This window comes from Perognathus longimembris, chromosome 23 (genome assembly GCF_023159225.1).
Source record: "Perognathus longimembris pacificus isolate PPM17 chromosome 23, ASM2315922v1, whole genome shotgun sequence".
Classification (NCBI taxonomy): Eukaryota; Metazoa; Chordata; class Mammalia; order Rodentia; family Heteromyidae; genus Perognathus; species Perognathus longimembris.
Genome location: NC_063183.1, coordinates 17479107 through 17490007, shown reverse-complemented (window position 1 = coordinate 17490007; position 10901 = coordinate 17479107).

Sequence of the window (10901 nt, the reverse complement as noted above, 5' to 3'; positions counted from 1 at the left end):
ACACACACACACTCAACCCCCCCCCTCAAAAAAGTGCAGAACTTAAACGAGCTCCCCTATTTGGTAACCAATATGAGTTGTACATGACATAACAATACTGCATCGGAATAGTGGTATAACAAGCCAGTGATCTTCCCCTGGGTAATCTGTTTCCTGAATGTTCACAGAAGACACATCTTACTCTAATAAACCATGGCTGTTCTGATAACAGCTGAGGTTAGTTATCTGAGGTGGGGGAGGCTTCAGTCGCCTCTCCACACATTAAACCATTAGCTTTATGGCACCTAGAGGTCTCATTTGAATTTTTACTTGTTAAAATCTGACTTACCGCACTTTTGAACATTTTCATTTTACACTAAGGGCCTCCCAGGTGGCCATAGGCTGAGAATACGGCAAGGACGGAGTGGGAGGTGGGTATCAGAGGTGGGATCGGAGGGCGGGGCCGCGGGAGGGCGGAGCTAGGGGAGGGGCCACTTGGAGGGCGGAGCCTTGTGGAGGGCGGAGCCTTGGGTAGGGCGGAGCCTTGTGGAGGGCGAAGCTGTGGGGAGGGCGGAGCCTTGTGGAGGGCGGAGCCATGGAGGGCGGAGCCGTGGGTAGGGCGGAGCCTTGTGGAGGGCGGGGTCGCGGGGAGGGCAGAGCTGCGGGGTGGGCAGAGCCTGTGGAGGGCGGAGCCTTGGGTAGGGCGGAGCCTTGTGGAGGGCGGGGTCGCGGAGATGGCGGGGCTGTGGGGCCCATTCCAGGCCCTGCAGCTTCTTGCTGGGGTGTTGACGTCGGGTGTCGGGTGTGGGGGGCGCTGGGCTGTTGCAGTGGGGGGTGGGGGCGCCGGTGCCCTCCGGGGAGAGCCCCCCCCACCCTCGGCCCACGCATCCTGGCGTCCCCCTGCCTGTCCCCTTTCCCTCTCATGGTGGGCTTCGCAGGTTCCCCTCTTCACACTCTGGAGGTTGGGGTCACCAAAGGAAAGAAAGCCGGCCCTAAAGAACACAACTCCTTCCAGCATCGTGTAAGCCTTCCTGGGCTCCAGCAGTAGCCTCTCCCTTTCCCACCATGTCCTGATGGCTGTGATTAGTAATTTACAGGGTTGTGGGTCCTACAACCAGGAACTGGCTGAGCCAGAACCAAGGTCAGGCCTCGCTGACCTTTGTTCCTTCGAATCCCCCTGTGGGGATCAGCCTGGGGGAGTTGGACATTGAGTTTATCAGCTTCACCCTAACACTATCTGCCTGTGATTTGCCCCCAACGCTATCCTGTACTTTGTACCATGCCCTGGAGATACAGAAAAGCTGAAGAAGAAGGAAGAAGGAGGAGGAGGAGGCATCAGCTGCTCAGGAGGCTGGGGTCTAGAGATTGTGGTTTGAAGCCAGCCCCAGCAGAAAAGTCCCCATGAGACTCTTATCTTCAATTAACTACTCAGAAACCAGAAGTGGAGCTTTGGCTCAAGTGGTAGAGAACCTTGAGCACAGAGGCTCAGGGACAGCACCCAGGCCCTGAGTTCAAGCCCCAGAACTGGCAAAAAAAAAAAAAAAAAAGATGGACAGGCACCATGGCACTTGGTAACAGGGTGCAAACAGGGACTCTGAGGAAGGACACCAACCAAACCCAGACTCACAGGAGGCCTTCGGAGGTTTCTGGAAGGATGGAACACCCATGCTGAAACATGAAGAATAAATAAGAATAGAATGCTGCTGGGCACTGGTGGCTTATATCTGTAACCCTAGCTACTCAGGAGACTGAGATCTGAAGATTGTGGTTCAAAGTCAGCCTGGACAAGAAAGTCCATCCATGAGACTCTTGTCTTCCATTAACCACTGGGAAACCAGAAGTGGAGCTGCATCTCAAAGTGGTAGAGCACTAGACCTGAGCAAAAAGGCTCAGGGGCAGTGTTCAGGCACTGAGTTCAAGCCCCACAACTGATCAAAAAGAGAGGGCGGGAAATACAATGCTAAAGAAAGAGGCAAGCTGCCTCCCCTCCCCGGTAGAGGAGCGTTCACAGTGTGGGGGAGAGGGACACAGGGCTGGGAAGAGAGCTGGAGCCCTGAGCAGAGATCAGGGCCGTCCAGGCAGCTGGATGTGCGTGGCCCCAGCAGGGCTGGATGGCTGTAGGGAATCTGCTGCTTGCAGGCCCTGGGACTCGGTGCTGAGCCGCTGGAGGACTGTTCTGGTGGTGCCGAGGGCAGATGCCTGTGTGGGTTGAGCGCAGAGCCCTGCCTTTCAGAAGGGCGTCTGTGATGGTGGGGACCACACACAGAGTCCTGCCGCTGAATCCCGACTGTGACCTTCAGCAAGTCACTTCCTCTCTCGGGACTCAGTTTCCTCATCCGCAAACCCTGAAGAGGACACCAGATGGCCACTTGGGTCCTTGCCAGCTCTTCGAGGCTAAGGAAGAAAGCATGGCCCCTGCAGAGGAAGCAGTGACCTGATCACTTGTGGCTTTCTGACTCCTCAGACAGGAGGGAGGCGGACATGAACAGCGAGCCCAGGACAGGGTGGCCTGGAGAGATACTGCAGAGCTCGTGGCATGGCAGTGAAAGGCCTGCATCATCTCACACACAGTCTCAAGGCCGTGTGTGCGCGTGCGTGTGTGTGTGTGTGTGTGTGTGTGTGTGTGTGTACTGGGGTTTAAACTCAGGGCCTGGGCATGGTTCCTTAGTTTTTTTCTGCTTAAAGCTGGTGCTCTACCATTTGAGCCATACCTGTACTTCTGAATTTTTGCTGGTTGATGGGAAATAAGAAGTTCATGGACTTTACTGCCTGGGCTGGCATTGAACTGAAATCCTCAGATTTCTCAGCTTCCTGAGTAGCTAGGATTGTGGGTGTGAGCCACCAGTGCCCGTCTCTTCATCTTAGTATTTACCACTGCTAGATGAACATATTTACTTGTTGCCTGCCTCCCTCGCTACAATGGACGTTCACTTCCACATGGACCATATATTGTATTCACTGTTGAATTCCCAAGTACCAAGAACATTGCTTGGGTGTTCCCAGTGTCTTTCACATGAATTTTAAAATAATTAAGCTTAAATTAAAAAAAAAAAAACTTTCAGAAGATCTCATGTGCAGAAAGTAGAGCAGAGACTTGAAGGCAGGCGTGTGCCTGCCTGCTAATGAGCAAGAAGCAGGCTAAAGGAGGTCCAGGCCCCTCTGTTCTCTATGTCTGTCCTTAGGACAAAAGCGGGTGGTTGGAAGTCAGGGAGCAGGGAAGAAGGCTAGCTCTTCCCAGCACCTGCGTGCCCCCTCCCGTGTATGTGTGTGTGTGTGTGTGTGTGTGTGTGTGTGTGTGTGTGTGTGTGTGTGTCCTGGGGCCTAAACTCAGGGTTTGGGTATTGTTCCTCAGCTTTTTTTGCTCAAGGCCAGCTCTCTACTACTCCATCATGATGGAGAAGGCAGAGCACGTTACAGCCAGCGACAGGAGAAGGCCTCCACAGATGTTTTCCAAGGAGAACACACATATTTGAGTTTGGGGGACAGAGATGAAGGGGACAAGGTGGCAGGAAGGCTCTACCCGGAGGGGAATGTACCTGGCTTAGCTGCTCATGTCCTCCCTGTCATCGGTGTGAGACTGCGTTCACTGTGCTGACACCTGCCAAGCTAAGCACCCCCTGACAATTCAAGTCTGGACACCATAGTCTCCATGGGGCACTTGCCCTGCACTCTGGAGTTCTCCGCCCTGTCTGTGCCAGCCTGGGTTTTGTGATCTTGGCCTGCAGGTTGTAAGATGCTACCCCCCATCCTCGCGTATACTTTGGGGCGGGCCCCAGGACTGGCCACATGGATGGCCTAGCTGCATAGGACTGAGGTTATCTGCCGATTGGGGACTCTGAACCCTCTGACTTTGGGGCAGGTGACTCTGTCTTCACTAACTGGGAGGGCAGAAGGGCTACTGTTCTGGTCCTTGTGGGTGGAGCTGCAGAAAGTCTACTCAGCAGCTCTGAAGTGAGGCCAAGCTGTCCCACCCTGTGGCTCACTTGCTGTGTGGCCTTAGACCAGCTACTTGCCGTCTCAGATCCCCTCGCGTGAATGGCAGTGATGACAATAAGCTGGCATTTAGTTCAAGCAAGGCTTGCAGTGGGGCTGTTCCCCGTGCAGGCATGGGAAGGCAGGAGAGGACACGCCCCTGAGGAATGACTGACTGCCTCCATTGTCCCCCGGCTCCTGTGAGGGGAGGGAGGATCATTGGAACCATATGTTCTGCTGTTGTACACGGGTTCAAAGTCTTCAGTGGCTCCCATGCCCTGTCACTGGGGACACTGAGTAAATGTCACACAGATGTCAGGTTCATCTTAGGTTTCAGTTAAACATCTTAGGTTTCAGTTAAACCACAACCTTTCCAGATAAGGTTTCCTACTTTCCCCAAACTTCCTTGCACCTACCTTTGAGGAAGGGTGTCCTAGAGTCCCGGACCCCTCAAGGCCCAAGACTAGGGGGGACCGGAAGGGGGTGAGAGCTAGCTGTGTGGAAGCTAGGGCAGACAAGACAGGCCCCATGTCTAAAGACAGGGTCTGCTCCTGGAAACTTCTAGAAAATGCTGCAGCTCCAGCTGCATCTGGCATTGGTAAGTACCTCTTCAGTGCCAGAGATTGAGCAACGGAAAGAGGTCCTGCAGAGGGCAAAAGGGGTCCCACTCAGAACCCCCTGAGGAGGCATAGGCGGCCTCTCAGATTTGAGTGCAAGTGAAGATCAGAGAAGTTAAATAGTCACAGGACCCCAAGAAATTTGTGAGTCTAGAGCCCCTGATCCCCCCCCACAGCACTGGGGAATGTCTGGGCTCTGGCCGGGGGGAAGCTGAAGTGAGTGCTTTTGGAAGGGGAGTGGAAGTGAAGGGGAGGAAGGGCGGACAGATGGAGACAGGAAGGAGGGAAAAGGGAGCCCTAAGACCCAATGTAGAGCAGAAGCGTGGGGCTTGGAAAGACCGGGCGGGGCTGAGTCAGGAGTGACGGAGTGGGGGGGCGTGGGGGGGATGACCGAAGTGATGACTGCGGTCCGAATGCTCTCCACCAGTAAGGTGACATGCTGAATTGATGCACCTTTTGTACAACTACTTAAAGGCAATACAAACAGGGCTGGGAGGTGGCTCAGTGGCTAAAGCACTTGCCAAGCAAGTGCAACGTCCTGGGTTTGCTCCTCAGTACCACAAAAAGAAAAGACAAAAGAAAATGTACAATTAACCCTCCCCCTCCCAAAAGATAATCAAACAAACAACGAATCACACAAGTCCTCTGAACATGTCTCCCAACAGCTGAAGGCTAAGCTAGCAAAAGAGGAGGTGATGGCTCTGTCTTGCTTGCTGCTGGTTTACTCCGGGGAGGAATTAGCTGAAGGAGGGGGGTGTGGGGCAGCTGGTTCTCTTTTCTGTGGTGCTCTGGTGGCTACGTGTCAGCAGTGGTAGACCAGTGTCCTTTTCCTTTCCTACCTGGTTTTGCAGCCCTGGCCTGTCCTTACTGCTGTCTACCCTGCTGTTCTTCAGCAACAAGCCCTTCTAAAGGCAGAAAAAGTAGACTTGGACATTCTATTATTATTATTTTGTGCCAGTACTGAGGCTTGAACTCAGGGCCCAGACCCTGTCCCTTCACTTTTACCCTTCAAGGCTGGTGCTCTACCACTTGAGCCACAGCTCCACTTCTAGCTTTTTTTTTTTTTTTGGCCAGTCCTGGGCCTTGGACTCAGGGCCTGAGCACTGTCCCTGGCTTCTTCCCGCTCAAGGCTCTGCCACTTGAGCCACAGCGCCGCTTCTGGCCGTTTTTCTGTATATGTGGTGCTGGGGAATCGAACCTAGGGCCTCGTGTATCCAAGGCAGGCACTCTTGCCACTAGGCTATATCCCCAGCCCCACTTCTAGCTTTTTGGTGAGCAACTGGAGATAAGAATCTTAACTTTCCTACCTGGGCTGAGTTCAACCCTTGGTCCTCAGATCTCAGCCTCCAAAGTAGCTAGCTTTACAGTTGTGCAACTACAAAGCAGAAGGAAACAAGTTGAGTTTTCTCAACTGAACCTTCCATTAACCAGAAAAATGTCACTACTTCGACTGACTGAAATACACACTTCCAATGACTGGTCTCAGAAGAGCAGAAAGGAGAAAATCCCACATAAACCCAGAAACAAAGACAACTTGCTAGAGTTTTATACCCTCTGATAGATTTTTGGGAAACAAATGACTTAAGCAAGTAAAATGGCTGAGGTCCAGTCTGAAGCAAAAATGTTGTGGCTGGGCTATAAAAATATCAAATGTCTAAGGACTTTGCATGGAAAACTCCAAGAAAACTTTGAACCAGTAGCTCAAATGGGTGCTGCTCTAATTCCATGGTTTGTGCCAGCACTGGGCAGAGCTACTGGGTGTTGCTTCCTTAGCAGGCCGTGTCCTGGCTGTCTGTTCTGATCAAGAAATTCCTTTTCTCATGCTTTCACTGGTGTGTGTGTGTGTGTGTGTGTGTGTGTGTGTGTGTGTGTGTGCAGAAGGCTGGCTCTCTACTACTTGAACCATACCCCTATGCCTGGCTTTTTTTACTGGTTAATTGGAGATAAGAGTCTCTGGAGTTTGTCTGCCAGGACTGGCTTTGAACTGTGTTCCTTCTCAGTCTTCCGAGTAGCTGGGATTACAGGCGTGAGCCATCATTACCCAGCTCACTTTCTGATGGTGACTGGTGGAATGAATGATTTTGCAGTTAGCCCTTCACAAATAGGCAAGGCAGGAAGATAATAATTGGCTTATAAGGCCCTTGGTGTTGGACACTGAGAAAGGCCATCTCTCCTAAGGATGGGTAAATAGACCAAAGACCCAGCTTTATTAGGGCTTATCTCATCAAAGCTCTGTTTATTGAACCTGGTAAAGGGCCGGCCTATGTCTGGATTGTTCAAACTTTTCCACGGCCAGGTGGTCCCAGAGGATCTCTTTTCAAGAGAAAACATTTCTTTTCTTTGAGCCCACAGTGTCTGTAGTCTCTCTGTTGACTAAGATGTCAAGCTGCCTTGAGTTATTTAAACACACAGAACATGTCTTTGTTCTTGGGTAATGTTTTCTTGGATTCCTATCACCACAGCAAACAGCTCCCCCATTATGTTCTGTTTGCTTTTTTTTTGGGGGGGGGGGAGGAAGGTTGGTCCCCAGGGCTTGAACTCAGGGCCTAGGTGTTGTTCCTGAGCTTCATAGTGCTCTACCACTGGAGTCCACAGCTCTCCTTCCAGGGTTTTTAATATTTTGCTGGTTACTTAGAGAAGTCTTAGAGACTTTTCTGCCTGGGCTGACTTCTTTCTGGTCATGATCCTCAGATCTCAGCCTCCTGAGTAGCTAGAATCTCAGATGTGAGCCATTGGTGCCCGGCAAGTTTTGCTTGCTTCTGAAAGGACATACTCTTATGTTTCTTCACATTCTGCTTTCTGGTTGCTATCTCTAAGTGGAATGTCTCTGGCCCCTTCAAGGCACTTCTTGGGTATGGCCCGTGCACAATATATTGGCATGGGAAGACCCCCCCAAGCTTCATGGCTCTGCCCTCTTGCTAAAGGGCTAACAAGACTGTTTTGTAAACATGCCGTTTCAGTCCAGGAAGCTGCAGCCAATGGCTATTGCTGTTTGTGCTGAGATCAGATAAGTGGGGCTGACTGCCCCAGTTACCACAGAGACCAAAGGGGCTTTCTAGGATAATGAGGGCCACAACTGGAGTCCCAGGCCTCCCCCTCCTCCCACCTCTGTGCTGTGGCCTCTTGCTTTCTATTCCAACAGAAGTCTGGGCCTTGTGCCAGTGGCTCATGGCTCTTAGCCTAACTACTCAGGAGGCTGAGAACTGAGGATTATGGTTCAAAACCAACCTGGGAAGACAAATCTGAAAGTCTCTTATCTCCAATTAACCAGCCAAAAGCTGGAGGTAGAGGTATGGCTTAAGTGGTAGAACACCCAGCCTTGAGTCCAAAAAGCTAAGGGAGAGAGCTCTGGCCCCGAATGAAAGCCCTAGTACCAGCATTTAAGAGAAAAAAAGAGAGAGAGAGGACTAGTTTCTGCATTGGCTTATGACTTTATGGAAGCTCAATGGGGTTGGGTGACCAAGATGGAGAGCACTCGTGTGTGACACTAAGACACCAGGACACGCCTGGCCTCTGAGGGAAGGTATAGGATTGGGGTCTGCAAGCCCAGGCTCTCACCTGACTCAGTCAGGTGAGCATGGGAAACCACCTTTTCCTTTCTAGGCCTCAGTTTCCCCAGCCCTCAAGTGAGGGTGGTTCATGAATTCGTTTGGCTTGTGTTTCCCCAGGAAGCGGATCTCGCGTCTTCAAGTGTAAGTGGTTCTCTCAGAAGGCGACCTCTGGAGAGAAAGACGGAAGCCATCCCTAGGTGTGAGGCTGGGCAGGTCCTCAGGGCGGGCTGGGGTGGGGCTCCACCCTTTTGCAGACGTTCACTTAGACGTGGGAGTGGAGGGTAGCCCAGTATGACCTTGCCCTGAGGCTGTGTCCACCAGCTCCTCGGTGCTCCTCCATTCATCCGGGGCGCCCTCCACACGCCTTCATGACCTCCATGGGGAGGCAGAAGCGCTCTGCGTAGGAGGTGGGGGGGGGGGGGGGAGAGGCGTGCTAGGAGCCAGTCAGGGCATCCGCACATCTGCTCTAGTAGCTGAACCCTAAACCCCCTACAGCCCCCATGAGTTGTGAACACATACCTTGAAATGACCCACCAGCAAGCAAGACTACGTCCTCCACCTCCACAGTGAACCACAAACCCCTCCCTAAGACGCTGAACCTCTACTTATGCCGAGCTCACAAACAGTGAGTTCATTTCTAATCATTTAGAGGGAAGGCATTTATATTGATTGACTGACTGACTGATTGATTGATTGCAAGGCTCTACCCGCGGCTCCCAGCTCTGCTCATCTCATAATCCGGTTCTGAGACGCTGCCTCAACTTCTCTGTAGATCCTTCCTGCAGACAGTTCTAGAATAACTGTCACCCAAATGACCCCTGTCAGAATTCCAGACTCTTTTCAAGGCTCAGGCGGCTTTGGCTCTCTCCAGGAAGTGCCCCTAGGACATGCTCAGGGGAGACACACGATAGGCCCTGATTGTACACGCCCCATCACTTCTCAGAGAGTCACCCCACCCTCTGCGGGAGCAGAACCCTCTTTCTCCCATGTAACCCCGCCCCCCTCCCCGCCCACCTCCCAGCGCAACAGATAACCTGGGATAGGAAAAGGAGCCATAAAGAGGAGCGGTAAGGTCTGGGAAACAAGTATTTATTGAGCACCTGAGTACACAGATGCTGTCTGTGGAACCGTGGGAGTCACGCAGACATAAACCAGCCCCAGGCTAGCTGGGGAAATCATAGAAGTCAGAATCTGTAAAACAAGCCCAGGGCTGGTGGCTCACATCTGTAATCCTAGCTGATCTGGAGCTGAGAATTGAGGTTCAAAGCCAGCCAGGGTAGGAAAGTCTGTCCTCTCTCCAATTAAACACACATACACACACACACACACACACACACACACACACACGCACGCGCGCGCCAAAAGTGGAGCTGTGGCTAAAGGGGAAGAGCATTAACATGAACCTTGAGCAAAAAAAGCCAAGGGAGACAGGTGTCAGTGGCCCATGCCTGTAGTCTTAGCTACTCCAGAGACTGAGATCTGAGGATCACAGTTCAAAGCCAGCCATGGCAGGAAAGTCCATGAGACTCTTATCTCCAACTAAGCACCGGAAAACTGGAAGAAGAACTGTGGGTCAATGTGGTATAGCACTAGCCTTGAGCACAAAAGCTCAGTGATAGCACCCAGGCCCTGAGTTCAAGCCCTACGCCTGACAAAAACATAAAACAAAACAAACCAAGTAAGGGACCCCACCCAGGTCTTGAGTTCAAGTCCCAATACTTGCACACACACACACACACACACACACATTTTAAAGCTACCCTTGTAGATCACCAAGTCCTTTTTCTTTCTGAAGAAAATAAAATGATTTGCTTGCAAGCACATAATGAGTAGCTTTACATCTATTTATTAATAAAAGAAGCCCTTAGACGTTCTGTGTGTGTGCAAGCTCAGAGATGATCTTTCTTCCCCCTTTCCATTTATCATTTTTCTCCCTTCCTCCTCCCCCAACCCTTTGAAGGAAAATGGAATGGAACAGCTTCTCTTTCTGAAGAGAAGAGGCAAGGAGAAAAAAAAAAAATCCAGTTATGTAATCACCGTTTGCCTTAGTCATGCGCCCTGTCGGCGTGCGGATGGAACAGAAGATGACAGAGTTAAACACTGCATATTTATTTCCTGGCGGCTGTCCTAATTGGTGCAGCCGCTGTAATGGATGTGACAGGTTATTTTTCGCTCCGAGCAAGTTGGGTTCCTCGGCCTGGCTTGTGAATTTGCTGTGGTTCCTGCAGTCTAGGCCGGCGGAGCATCCATGTGCCCCTCGAGGAGAAGGCCCCCCCACCCCCGTGGCCTCACCTGGGGAGCATCCAGGGCAGTAGGGATGAGTGGGTTTGGGGGGGGGTGGGTGCTGCAAGAAGCTCAATGAAATGCTTCAGAGGAGGAGGAGCGAGGACAGGGTTAACACAACAGCACGAACGTGGATTTGAGGGTCTCGTGGAGTGCAGAGCTTATTCTTGCTGTTGGAATAGAGTGGCTGGCCAAGCGGAGGCTACCTTTGGCCTGTAGAACCTTCTGTACCTTCTACTGCAAGCAGCCACCTCTTCCCACCCCTGTAAACTGTTCCCTAGAGCACAAAGCACAGACAAGCAGCAGGCCCTGGAGCCCGAAACACCAGCCGCCTACATAGCATCCTCGCCTTTGCTCAGAGCTCAGTGCCTCTCCGTGGGTGGGAGCCCCGGAGGGGGGCAGCGTGGGCTGGGACAGGCTCGGGGAAAACTGGAGGGAGGGCTCCACAAGTGGCTGGGGACCCTGGAGGCGAGCCCAGGGATGAGAACCACCTCAGCGA